Source organism: Narcine bancroftii, chromosome 3 (assembly GCF_036971445.1).
Source record: "Narcine bancroftii isolate sNarBan1 chromosome 3, sNarBan1.hap1, whole genome shotgun sequence".
NCBI lineage: Eukaryota > Metazoa > Chordata > Chondrichthyes > Torpediniformes > Narcinidae > Narcine > Narcine bancroftii.
In genome coordinates, this window is record NC_091471.1 from 96663182 (window position 1) to 96676000 (window position 12819).

Consider the following 12819-nt stretch of genomic DNA (forward strand, 5'->3'; position numbering starts at 1 on the left):
TATTGAAAAATGGAGGTGAGAGTACATTAAATGCCAATGGAATACTTGTTTCAGGCAATACTTCAAATGATCCATGTGGTGCTTTTCTGATGTGGGTGGGAGAATGTTTACATAATGAAGTCAAAATTCTATGATAGTTGTTGGAAACAATTTTCAAGTATAAATAGAAAGAAGAAAAATTGCATAATTTGAAATATTACATCAATCATGATGTGATGGGGAATCCTTGAGCACACCCCAGAGCAATTTATCTTCTTAATATATGTGTGATTTTCCTCTGATGCAGCAATTAAGGAGCTCAGCTAAACTGAAAATATAGTTGTAAACTCTCACACAGTGGGAGAGATTTTATTCAAGGACTGGTAATTTCATCAGGCAGCTATGGACTTGTCTTCATAACGATGATCAAAAGGGATTTTCTTTTCTTTCTGTCCATGCCTGTCTACATCTCTGCCAGACTTGGTCAGTATGAGCAGCTAGGCACCTAAAGAGAGAAATGTGTCTTGCTTTAAAGTCAATGAGAGAAATTTGACCATGAGTTGAGTCATGAATGCACATACTTTTAGGAGAGAAGATTATAACAATCAATTCCAGAGATGCAGCGTACTATGAGGCAGAACACCAAATCAATCAAATATTTTTGGAAGTCTTAAATTTTATAGATTTAATATTTAGTTAGCTATTGCACACAAGGATGTTTCTCCCTGAAAGATTGACTATGTACATGGCAGCATGTGCAAAATCACTAAATCCTAGGTACAGTATTTTAGTGATTTTGCACGTTGCCATGTATATAGTCAACAGTCGAGACTCTAGACAGTCCATACAGACTCCTCGTTTGTTTAATGGATCACATCGCTAAGGCTACAGTATTTTACCCACATGTACAACTTTTTAAATGTTATTTAGAATTTTTAAATCATATTACATAACATTAATTACAGCATATGATTAGAAACATAATGAAATTAAATTAAAAAAAGCACCCAACCTCCCTCAACCACCCCACTAATACCCTCCCTCCTCCCTTACACACCTACAAAGAAAAATAAAAATGAGATAATCAGTAAATATAGTCACATTCAAACACCTTAGCTGCAGAAGCAGTGACATCCACCAAAGTGGACCGAGAGATCAAATTTTAACACCAATAGTTTTCAAATATGGGTGCCAGACTTTAACAAAGAACAAATATTTATCTTTCAAATTGTATGTTATCTTTTCCAAAGGAGCACAAGCTTTCATTTCAATATGCCATCTTTTCATGCTTAAAACTGAATCAGATTTCCAAGTAATAGCTAATTTTTTTTTTGAAACAGCCAAAGCCAAACGTAAAAATGTAATTTTGTTCATAGTCCATTTCAACCCTGAACAATCAACAATATCCCCTAATAAAAGTAACAATGGATCAAATGATAAATTTACTTTTAATACCTGCTCTAAAAACAGTTTAATTTATAACCAAAAATGTTCAACCTTGGGCAAGTCCAAGTCGAATGGAAAAAAAAGTACCTATTTCTTGACCACACCTAAAACACAAATCTGAAGAACTAAGTTGATTTCTTTTTCAATTTCTGAGGGGTTAAATACAATTGATGTAAAAGAAATTATATTGCACCAACCTATAAGGTACATTCATGACCTTAGACATACTATCTTTACACAAATTTCTCCAAACACTTTCAACCTTTCTATCCAAATCCAATTTCCATTTCATTCTCGATTTATGGACATCTAATGTGGGCATTTTATTTTATAATAACTTGTACATCTCAGAAATAAATTTACTTGAATCTTCCTTAGTAAGTAACAATTCTAAAGAAGATTGCCTAGGCAATTTTAAGCTACGACCTAATTCTTCCAATAAATTTTTTTTAACCAGAAATAAAGTATTCGAAGGGATTTGAAACTTCTCTTTCATATGATCAAAGAACAAAAATCTCCCTGCTTCAAAACAATCTTCAACTTTATTAATCCCCATAAGACTCCATATTTTCAAAAACTGATTATCCACAGTAAAAGGGAAAAGTTTATTTTGATATAAAGGCATTTTCACCACATGCACAACTTCAGCAGTACACAACATCCACCTTATCATAATAACAATGTTCAATATATTAAATCATCTTTGATTCAACAATTTAAAAAGATGCAGCTCAATGTAAGGCACAGTTTAAAAAATTTGTAGTACTCATTTACAAGAAAATATAGATATTTATAGAATCACAACACAGTCTTGCCAACGATGTCTCAAAAATTGCTTTGTTATTATGATTGTTTCCCCTTAAATTGGATGGAAATATTCATAGACGAATGCATGGATCACATACAGGTGAAAAGCAGCCAGTACAGGTATACAATCCTTTATCTGGAACCCTTGGGGGACAGTGTGTTCCAAATTTACGATTTTTCTGCATTTCAGAACAAAAGCCACCTGCCCCAGATTTAAACCCACCCGAATTGTGCTGCCGTCTCCACCCCCTTCCAGTCATGCTGGTGTCTCTCTCCCCCTCACCCACCCAAGTCACGCTGCCGTCTCTCTCTATCTCCTCCCTCCGCCCCCGCCCACCCGAGTCGTGCTGCCATCTCTCCGGCCCAACCTAGTTGCACTGATGTCTCCCTCTCTCTCCCTCTGCTGTACAAGCACCAGGAAAAAAATGCCAATTTTTGGAGATTTCTGGATTTTAGATGCTGGGTGTACCTGTATTGACAACAAAATTGTACAATTCTCATTTCTCTTTTTATAGATTTCATCAACATTCCAATTTTATTTGCCTGTTAAGTATGATTGGCTTGAAAAGTATTGGATAATCACCAGGAGATGGCTGGTAGCATCTAATTTTGAGGAGCATCGTGGTTCATGACATTGATTTCAGTAGATGTTGAGGAACCATCTGATTTTGAGAATGATTACTCTTGTGCTTTTTCTTGGACAGTCTCTTGGGATTGGATGATTTACTTCCACTGTTCCAGCAGTATCTTACATTCTGTGGATTCTGGTTTGACCAATTCTTCCACAGCTGATGGAAGAAGTACCTGACGATATGTCAGGTGGGCTTTTGAGATGCTATGCTGTTTATGCAGAGCTTCTCTGTGATCCTGCTTGTCATTCCGAAAACCTGTCCACTTTGAGTGGCTGGGAGGTAGAGGTGAACAGGAGTCAAAGAAATATTGCATTTCTTTCAGAGCTCTTTAAGCACATCCTTGAGTCTTTTTCTAATTCCCTATTCATCCCTTCCCAATGATAGAATGGACGGTCCCTGAACTGAGTAGCTCTGGGCAGGTCCTGGCAGATTGAAAGATGATGGATATCACACCACTGATCAAAATAAAATGTAGGCTAATGGCAATAACTAAATAGATTCAAGTATAGATGTTAAGCGAATTGACCTATCATGAGGGAAGAAGTCGAGAGACTAGGATTGATGTTGTTCCATCAGGCAGATGTAGCACGTATTCAGGAAGAGCAGATCATGTTTGACAAGTTTATGGGAGTTCTTTAAGTATATAACAAGCACAGTTAAGATTAGTTGGAGGCTGCTTACTTCAATTTCCAGAGTCATTCAGTAAGGCGCTGCATAAAAGACTTGTTTATAAGAAAAAGGATGCATGGAGTTGAGGGAAATGTATATTGGCTAAGCAATGGAAGGCCGAAAGTTGAGTTAACTCATATTTGGAATACTTCCATTGAGTTTGAAGGATTTTGCACAGACACATTTTGGGGTAACGTTCAAGTACCTACATTTCTTGATATAGATGGTCAGAGTCTTAGATGCATATGGGAAGGGAGGGATTTCTGCTGCCCAATAGATTGTGAATTTTGTGTTAGGTCTGAATTCTTCCTTCAAGCACCCTTTAATCAACTAAAGGTGGATAGAAAGCAGTAGTGAATTTCATCATTAATGATACTAAGAGGTGGCTCCCAGCATTTTAAAACATTATTTGACAGGCCATAACTGGGACCAAAGTGATGTGCAAGATTTAGAAAAGTGTCAGCCTGTTGTTTATCACTAGTTTTCAGAGATTGGCTGAGTTTATAACCACCATTAAGCCAACATAGAATTCTAACAAAGTTCTGTGGCAGACAAATTTCAGCAGGCACCCAGATTCATCCTGATTGATGGAGCTGAATATAGTCATATACAGTGGTTGGTGCCATGCACAATACTCATTGTATTTTCCTTTGAATTGTGTTGTTGCAGTCATGCCGACTGTACCGTGAGATGGTATATAATATATATATATATATATATATATATATAAAAAGAGAAAAAAAAATTCCCTCCTTCAGGAGAGCCATGAAAAAAAGAAAAAAGAAAATTAAAGAAGAGTTAAATATACATATTAAAATCTAATCAATATAAATTGAAATGTAAATATTCCGATTATAACAGACACTTATTAATAAAAAAATTATAATTATCATGCGAAATATACGTAATCTTTTCCATAATTAAACAATATTTCATCTCATTATGCCACGTACTAGCAATATATTTTTTCGCTACGGATAAAGCTAAATATACAAAAGCAAGCTGAAACTTATCTAATCCCAAGCCTTCCAGAGGTTGCAAACTACCCAATAAAAATACTGTTGGATCTAAAACTATTTTAATCTTATACAGATATTCTAAAAACAATTGAATTTTCTTCCAAAAAGATTGTATATGTATACCAAACAGCATGAAAAAAAGTTCCAACCATATCACCGCATCTAAAACACAAATCTGATTCATGAAAACCATATTTTTAAAATTTTTCAGGTGTCAAATATAATTGAAGTAAAAAATTGTAATTAATCATTGCATAATATGCATTTATCAATCTAGTTACACTATCTTAACAGATATCTAACCAATCCTCTTCAGAAAAAAATAAAACCAATATCTGCTTCCCATTTAATTTTAGATCTATCCCAACGTTTTTTATCCATACCATCCTGTAATATTTGATACATAAATGAAATATAACCGTTCTCTGGCACATTCATAAGAGAAGTCTCAAATTTAATCATTTTAGGTAAAATCATATCTCTACTAAAGATCAAATTTGATAATAAAGAATTCTTATCAATACCAAAATCAAACATTACGGATTTGTGACAAAATTTTTACTGACTGGTTAAGTGCATACCTGTCTCGGGTTTGATGGTCACTTCATTCAATGGCTATCTTCCAGATGAATTAAAAATGAAACTGATCAATGTAATCAACCCAATTACTTACAATTTCTCAAGCAAATGCAGGATCATCTACTTTGAAGCAATAATCAAAAACTCTGCTATCATGTCATTCTTTTTTCTTTGCTTGTTTCAAATACATAGTAGCACAAATCTATTTGGCTTCAACAAATGCTGGTATGTTCTCGCAGGCCCAATAGTAACTCACCTGTTCTGCAGGTGTATTTGGTGCAAATATTGTCTCAATTGGAATTTCTTTCAATTGGAATTTCTTTCAATTTTTAGTGCATTTTTCACAGTCTGAAATGCACTTAACCTTCCAAATTGACTTTACGCATTGTGGCTCTATGTGTTTGCCACAGCCTTGCCTTGTTTTCAAGCAAACTATTGAGAGATGATTCTTTATACCACAGTAATTGTAAACAGATTGTTTATTCATTCAGTAACTCAGTGTTGTGTACTGTTGTTTCCTCTTCAATTTATCCTCATTTGTCCCAAAAATGCTGAAATATGTGGATTGCATTCAAAACCTTCTCTGGATGATGCTGGAAGCCCCGTGCTTGCTTGACTGCTGTTACCTTTACCTGAGAAATAGCAAATGCCTTATTCTTTATTTCTTACTGAATATCCTCATGTTCATGGGCACATTAAGGATTCCACTAACAATGAGATTTCACAAGATTTTCTACTGCAGCCAGTGTTCAGCAATCCATATTCATTCTGATGAAGTCTGCAACAATTTTATCTGGTTGTTGGTTCTTGCTGTTAAACATGTACAGTCAAACATTTGAGCTGCAGGTAGGACATTTGTTATATTCATCTAGTTTACCAGTTCTTCAAAATGTTTATCAAAACCTATTCGGATGCCAGAACTCGTAAATTTTTTAAAAAAATAGCCATTGCCCAATTTCTCTTTTGTTTCTCCAATCCAAAGGAGATACATTGTGAACATTCACATGCAGTGCACTGGATTGGAGGCAATGTGAATGAATTGCTACTTTACCAGGGAGGACAATCTGGGTTCCTTCAAATATCTTAACTCCACCTGGAGCTAGCAAGTATTTACTGGTTTGACCATTTTAACGCCAATAGTTGAATGCATCGGGGATGAATTTTTTTCTGCAATGTCATCTGCAGTAAAAATATTCCCATTCTTTACACATAGTCAGTCCAGGCCTGAAAACTCTTGAACACAGCTCAGCTATGCCACAATAGAATTAATACAAGCACATTAATTATGTGGCAAATTATAGATATATTTTCAAGGAGATAAATTGGGGTAGGTTTTTTTTAGTGTAGGTCACATATAAACTTTTCAAAACAGATCTCATTTGAAATACTGGAGCTCTGCCCAAGCTAGATAGGCAAGCTCCAAGAGCCTTTGCAAAAGCTTTGGAGAGCATCCAAGCGACTTCACTAATGGATTGTTGTTTTGAAAAGCAACTCTAACAATATTAATATTTGAGGAGAATTTATAAGATTTAGAGAAGGTCACATACATACACACATTTTAAAACAGATCTTATTTGAAAGACTGAAGAATTCACATTGCAAGATCTCTGGAGAATGTAAGCACCTTTCACAAGTAGGTGTTAATTGAACTGACGTCATAAAATGCTTGACCATTGTCTTGTTGGAGTCGTGCTGTCTATCAGTACCCTTTCCGCTGAAAGGTCAATTCTGGATTAACAACAGATAGGAGCAGAAGAAAAACTCCTGCTTGCTGGAGAAGTTGAGGGTTTTGCAAGACTTGAGTCACATGCTCCCATTGGAGTTTCAGTTGGAAAAGAGAGAGAGTTGAGTTTACAGCTCAGTCAGTCAGTCAGTGTGTGGGACACTGACAAGTAACTGAAAAGTACAATCCAGGGAAAATTGTTTGAAACTGATGAAAGCAAGTAGATGGCTGGAAGTGCTATCTGTCTGATGTTTCTCTTGAAATAGAGGAAGGAATGGAACTCTGGGAGCTTGAAGAAAGAGGTCACCATCTGGAAGACCCTGATGGGGAAAGTTTCATCAGTGAGTCCCTGAGGTGACTAGTGGTGGTACCTCAGCTGTGGAAATCCTGGAGCAACAAATATCTCTCTCTGCAAACTCTACAAGAACCTGCCTGAGAGGTAAACATTTACCTTTCAAGCACCCAGCCTGGTGAACTTTATACATGTTAAATTCTGTGCACAGTATGGTGATTGCCTGCAACTAGAGAACTTGAAAGAAGGAGAAGTGAGATTGAACTGTGAACCAAAGAACTTTTCTTGAATTTACACACACATTGCATACACGTGCACTTAGAATTAGAAGGGGATTAAGTTAGGTTAGTTAAGTCAATAGTGATATATTAAAGTTTGATCATGTTTTTATGTTTAAAGATGATTAAAAGCTAATTAAAGATAATTAAGTCACCATTTACCTTGGTGAATATGTATTGGCTTTTGGAGTCCTCTGGGCTCGTAACAATTGAAACAATGAAGTTTAATCTCATTTGAGTAAACTCTGTTGCACCAAATATTTCAGAGAAAGAACTATAAAATCACCTAAAGTGCAAATAAAATATACCTGAAAATATTCTGTTTGGTCTTCATTCATCCTTGAGCCCTTTTAAAAAAAAAAAATTATGAAACACCAGTACTCAGTTAAAAGTGGAACTCTGCACAGGGGACATCCCAAATTCCCTGGTTCTTCAAGTCCACTGTGAGATTTGCTTTTCAGCCCACTTTAGTTTCATGTAGCCAACACCAGTAGGAATACTGACCTGTAGAGAGAGGTGAATACATCTCCTGGTTAATGCACTTTACTAGTTTTAGACGTACAGCATGGTAACAGGACCTTCCAGCACACCAGCCTATGCCACCAAAATATCCCAATTAACCTTTAGCCCATGTGTGTTTTGAAGTATGGGATGTATTATGCCTCACCAACAGCAATTAAAAGATGCATAAACAGATGAGTTAAGTTTAATACAAAATTTATTAACAAGTTAGAAATAATAAAATTACCTCACTAAATTTAACACCTGAACATAAGCCTTTATGGCAACTCTGCATTAACAACAGATGTTATGTGGGAGGAGGGGGGGAACCCAGACCATTACAGTCCGAGCCAAAATTCCCCAAAGGAAAACTCCCAAAGTACACCCTCAAGTCAGTCACGTCAAGTAGGTCAGTGAAAAAGGAACAACTTGCAGATTCTGGTCTCCAGGCTTGGAATTCTGACCTTGTTGCATGCTGGTCTTTTAGTTGGATGTGGAGACCGATGACCATGATCACGGTAGATGTACAACTTTCTTGAGTTTCGAATGTGGCAACAACCACCTTTTGATTTCTTCACACAGGAATTTTCACTCAGTGACCTCCTAGTCACTACACAAAGTTCATGCTTCCGAAGCCCACTTTAGGGTTAACAAGTGACCTTCTGTCACACAACCCTGTTTTGGGTCATCAAGTGAGTCCTGTCACACAATGTCCTCCTCTTGGAAGGGGACTGGGGAAGCCCAGGTGGGGCGGGCACACACACACACACACACACACACACACACACACACACACACACACACACACACACACACACACACACACACACACACACACACACACACACACACACAGACAGACAGTTATGAATGGCAGTACTAACACCCATGAATAATGCAACTCAGCCTCTTGTTTGCTGAAGCTTTTGGCTGCACATACCTACACAGACTCCATTTGACTGACTACCAATCGACAAATCTCTTCAAAACTCGCTCTTCAACTGCCCCAGCATGTGCCTTCAGCTCTTCCAATTGATGAAGAGAGTTTGACAACAGCAGGCACGCTCTCCGTGAGCTCACTGGCTTCCAGGGTATAGCTCTTGTGCTTCTGACAGCTGTAATTCTCTCCCAGTGCTTCCAACGCAGCTGTCAATTTTCCCGCACTATTTCAGCGCTTCAGAGCAGTGCACGATCCTCTCTCTCCTGTCCTAGGTTCAGTCCTGTCCCAGGTTCAAAACTAAAATTGTCCAAGGCCCATAACAGAGGAAACCTACGAGGACACAGTGAGAACATACAAACACCTTGAGAACAGTGCCAGATTCTAACCCAGGTCGCTAGCGCTATAATAGCGTTGTGCTAAGCTTGCTCCCCAACCTTTTGTGGCAAAATCTATTGAAAACCTTGAAATATCTGTGAATGCTACTGATATTCACAATTTTTTTTTAAATCTTCAAAGATTTAAATATATGTAATTTTAAAAAGTTGTACATTTCCTGCAACCTGATGATCTTTCTCTAAGGAGGAACAGCAGGCAGATTTCTCCAAGTCATTGATGTGAAATATATGAAGTCAATGTTTCACCACTGGCCTCCATGACTAATGTAATATCAATGTGTATTTGGGATGATAGAGGGAAGGAGCACTCCAATTGATCAGCATTGCCCCATTAACTGAATCACATTCACAAAAGATGCGGATTGTTATTCTCGCCAGGCTGAAAAGATTGGTTTTTCAGTCCAGATCTCAGCGTCTGCAATCTATTGGAATAACTTAACAGTTCAAGCTTCATTAGTGGAAGAAAAAGAATGGTCAATATTTCAGGTTGGAATACTTCAAGTGTGAAAGCATTTCTACCCCTGAGTTCCTCCAGCATTTCACTGTTTGCCCAAGATTCCAGGATCCACAGCTAATGTGTTTGCACATAAAAAAGCCTCCATGAAGGAACGCCAATGCCTCCTACTCCCTCGCAGAGAAAGCATGGAACAAATTAAAGGATTTCAAAAGCTTCTCTCCAATCAAGACAAATTTTGTAATGAGAGCATAAAACAAATAGGAGCAGGAGTAGGCCATCGAACCCATTAAGACTGTTCTACCATTTCATAAGGATCATTCAGGGTGGTGTGGCGTAGCAGTTAGCACAACACCATTACAGTAGCAGCAATCAGGACCGGACCTGGGTGTGAATCCCATGCTGTCTATAAAGAGTTTTTACATTTTTCCAGTGTCTGTGGCTTTTTTTTCCCCAGGGGTTCCAATTTCCTTTCAACCTTCAAAAAACACAGTGGCGTGTAGGTTAATGGGGAGTAAATTGGCAGCATGGACTTAATGGGCCAAATTGGCCTGTAACAGTGCAGTATGTTGAAATGTTAAAAAAAAAGTTTTTTAAAAAACAAAAAAGATCATGGCTGATCTGGCAATGGACTCAGCTCCACTCATCTGCTTTTTTGATATACTCCTTCATTCCTCTCTTATGCCAAAAATCTATCTAACTCTGTCTTAAATAAATTCAATGAGGCAGCATCTCTGCCTCCATGGGCAGAGAATCTACAGATTCACCACTGTTTGGATAAAACCATTCCTCCTCGTATCCGTCCTATATTTACTCCCCGGAATCTTGAAGGTATGTCTCCCAGTTATAGTCTCACCTTCCAGTGGAAACAACCTGCACATCTCAGCCTGGTGAAAATTCTCTGCACCACTTCCAGTGCCAGTGTATCATTTCTCAAGTCATGAGACCAGAACTGGACATAATACTCTAGGTACAGCCTCACCAGTTCCCTGTACAGTTGGTAGCAGGACATCCTAGCTCTTAAATTCTATCTAGGTCAACATTCCATTTGCCTTCTTGATTACCTATTGCTCCTGGACACCAACCTTTTGCGACTCTTCCACAAACACTGCCGAGTTCCTTTGTGCAACACCATCCTGCAATCCATTTCAATAATAATCTATTTTTCCTTTCAAAATGAATGACCCTGAATTTGCTGACATTTTTATTCCATCTGCTAGACAAGGGGTCTCCAAAGTGGTCAATGGGACTATCCAAGTAGTCTAAAAATGCTAGGAGGTCGTTTAATACCCTAAGGGTGGGGGGTGGAGGGGGGGGGGTCGATTTAACTTTTGGGGGGTCAAAGGAATTGTAGATTCCAAGATCCCTGTTCCTATCTGGGAGCACAAGGTGACTTCTTCAATGCAGATGGCACCACACCTGATGTTGAGAATGGAGTCACTGTCACTGAAAACTTGTACCCAGCTCCATTTGGCATCTCCCTGGTCAGAAGGAAAGGCTTTTTGTTTAAACTGTTATTGTCACCACTTGCTTCCATAATTTACAGATTTGTTACTTGACAATTGCGATATTATAGCAAAGCTTGGGTTGTTGCTGGGAGGCCTGGACACCATTCATATGGTATGTACCTTCCCTCACTAACACATATGGGAAGTACATGCCTACTTAATCATTTATTTATTGTACATGCCTTGGGGATCAATGATTCCATGAAGGGGTCAATGGTCTAAAAACTTTAATCCCTGTGCTCGACCCTCGCCCACTGACTGAACTTATCTACATTTCTCTGCAGACACTCTGAATCATCTTCATATTTTGCTTTTCCACATTTAAGTGTCATCAGCAGAAAACTTAGATACACTACTCTCAGTGTCCTCTTACAAAAAAAATAATATATACAGGTACAAAATCTTTTATCCAGACATCTAAAATCCAGAAAGCTCCAAAATCCAGCAAGTGGGGAGAGAGACGGCAGTATGAGTGGGGCGGGCGAGGGGGAGAGACCGGAGGCGCGAGTCGGACGGATGAGAAACTGGCAGCGCAAGTTGGGCGGGCGGGGGTGGAGAGGCAGAAGTGCGATTGGAATGGGGTGGGGGTGGATACAGCAGCACAATTCGAGTGGACTTAAATCTGGCTTTCCGAAATCTGGAAAAATCCAGAATTTGGAACATACTGTCCCCCAAGGGTTCCGGATAAAGGATTGTGTACTTGTATCATGAACAGCTGTGGGCCGAGCACTAACCCCTTGCAGCACCACTCACCACTGATTGCCAACCAGAGACATGCCTATGTATCCCAACTCTCTGCTTTCCATTTGTTAACCAATCCCTTATCCATTATCCCAACTTAATGCATCCTTATCTTATGGATGTATTTTATGCTTATTTTATTAAATGCCTTCTGGAAATCCAAGTATATATCATTCACCCTCACTTAGAGGTTCCTGGTATACAATTTTCTCTCGAATAAGTTTGAAGGATTATTCATATCCTGAAGCAGAAATGTCACAAACCATTAAACAATGTTTAGAACCTGTAATGAAAAATTACAATTGGCGCTGATCAGAACATATTTCAAAAGCAGAAATCCTTTATTCTAGATCACATTATATTTTGAAATATTTGCTTTGAGAATTATGATTTATGCATATAATGTATCCAGCATATACAAAGTGCTATGCTGTAATAATAACCTAACCTAATAATTCTACAGAACAACAAATACCTCTTGCCGCATTGTGAAGTTTTCACTGGATATTTTACAGCAGGAATTAATTTAAAAGTACCTGAAGTTGTTATCAGATCATTGGGCAAGATTATAAATGAGCAGATCAGGAAGGAGCAGAGAAAGTAACTGTTGGATTTCAAATATTAACTGCACCCTGGAATTTGCTGATATTTGTACAGCATAATGGTAAGAACCAATAATTCTCCTTTAAGCTCCAGGCCACATTGTTACCTAATGAATGCCTACTGTACTGATCAACTGTCATTATGCTCCAAGTGGCTCAGAAGGAGCCAAATGTGATGGTGAAAGGTCATGGTGGAGCCATGCACTTTGTGCAAGTGGGCCACAGAAACCTTTCAAGGCCACATACCATGTACT

General features: G+C 38.2%; 1 long non-coding RNA gene across 3 annotated transcripts; it reads right to left on the reverse strand.

Moving 5' to 3' along the window:
• Positions 1-344: 344 nt before the first annotated feature.
• LOC138756173 (uncharacterized) lies at positions 345-12569 on the reverse strand. Of its 3 annotated transcripts, none has more exons than XR_011352827.1 (3): positions 12500-12569; positions 7733-7771; positions 345-484 (listed from the first exon to the last, which is right to left on the reverse strand). It is a non-coding gene; the product is annotated as an uncharacterized lncRNA (long non-coding RNA). The 3 variants fall into 3 exon arrangements; XR_011352826.1 differs by having other exon boundaries at positions 7733-7928; positions 12500-12568; XR_011352828.1 differs by having other exon boundaries at positions 12439-12562.
• Positions 12570-12819: the final 250 nt, after the last annotated feature.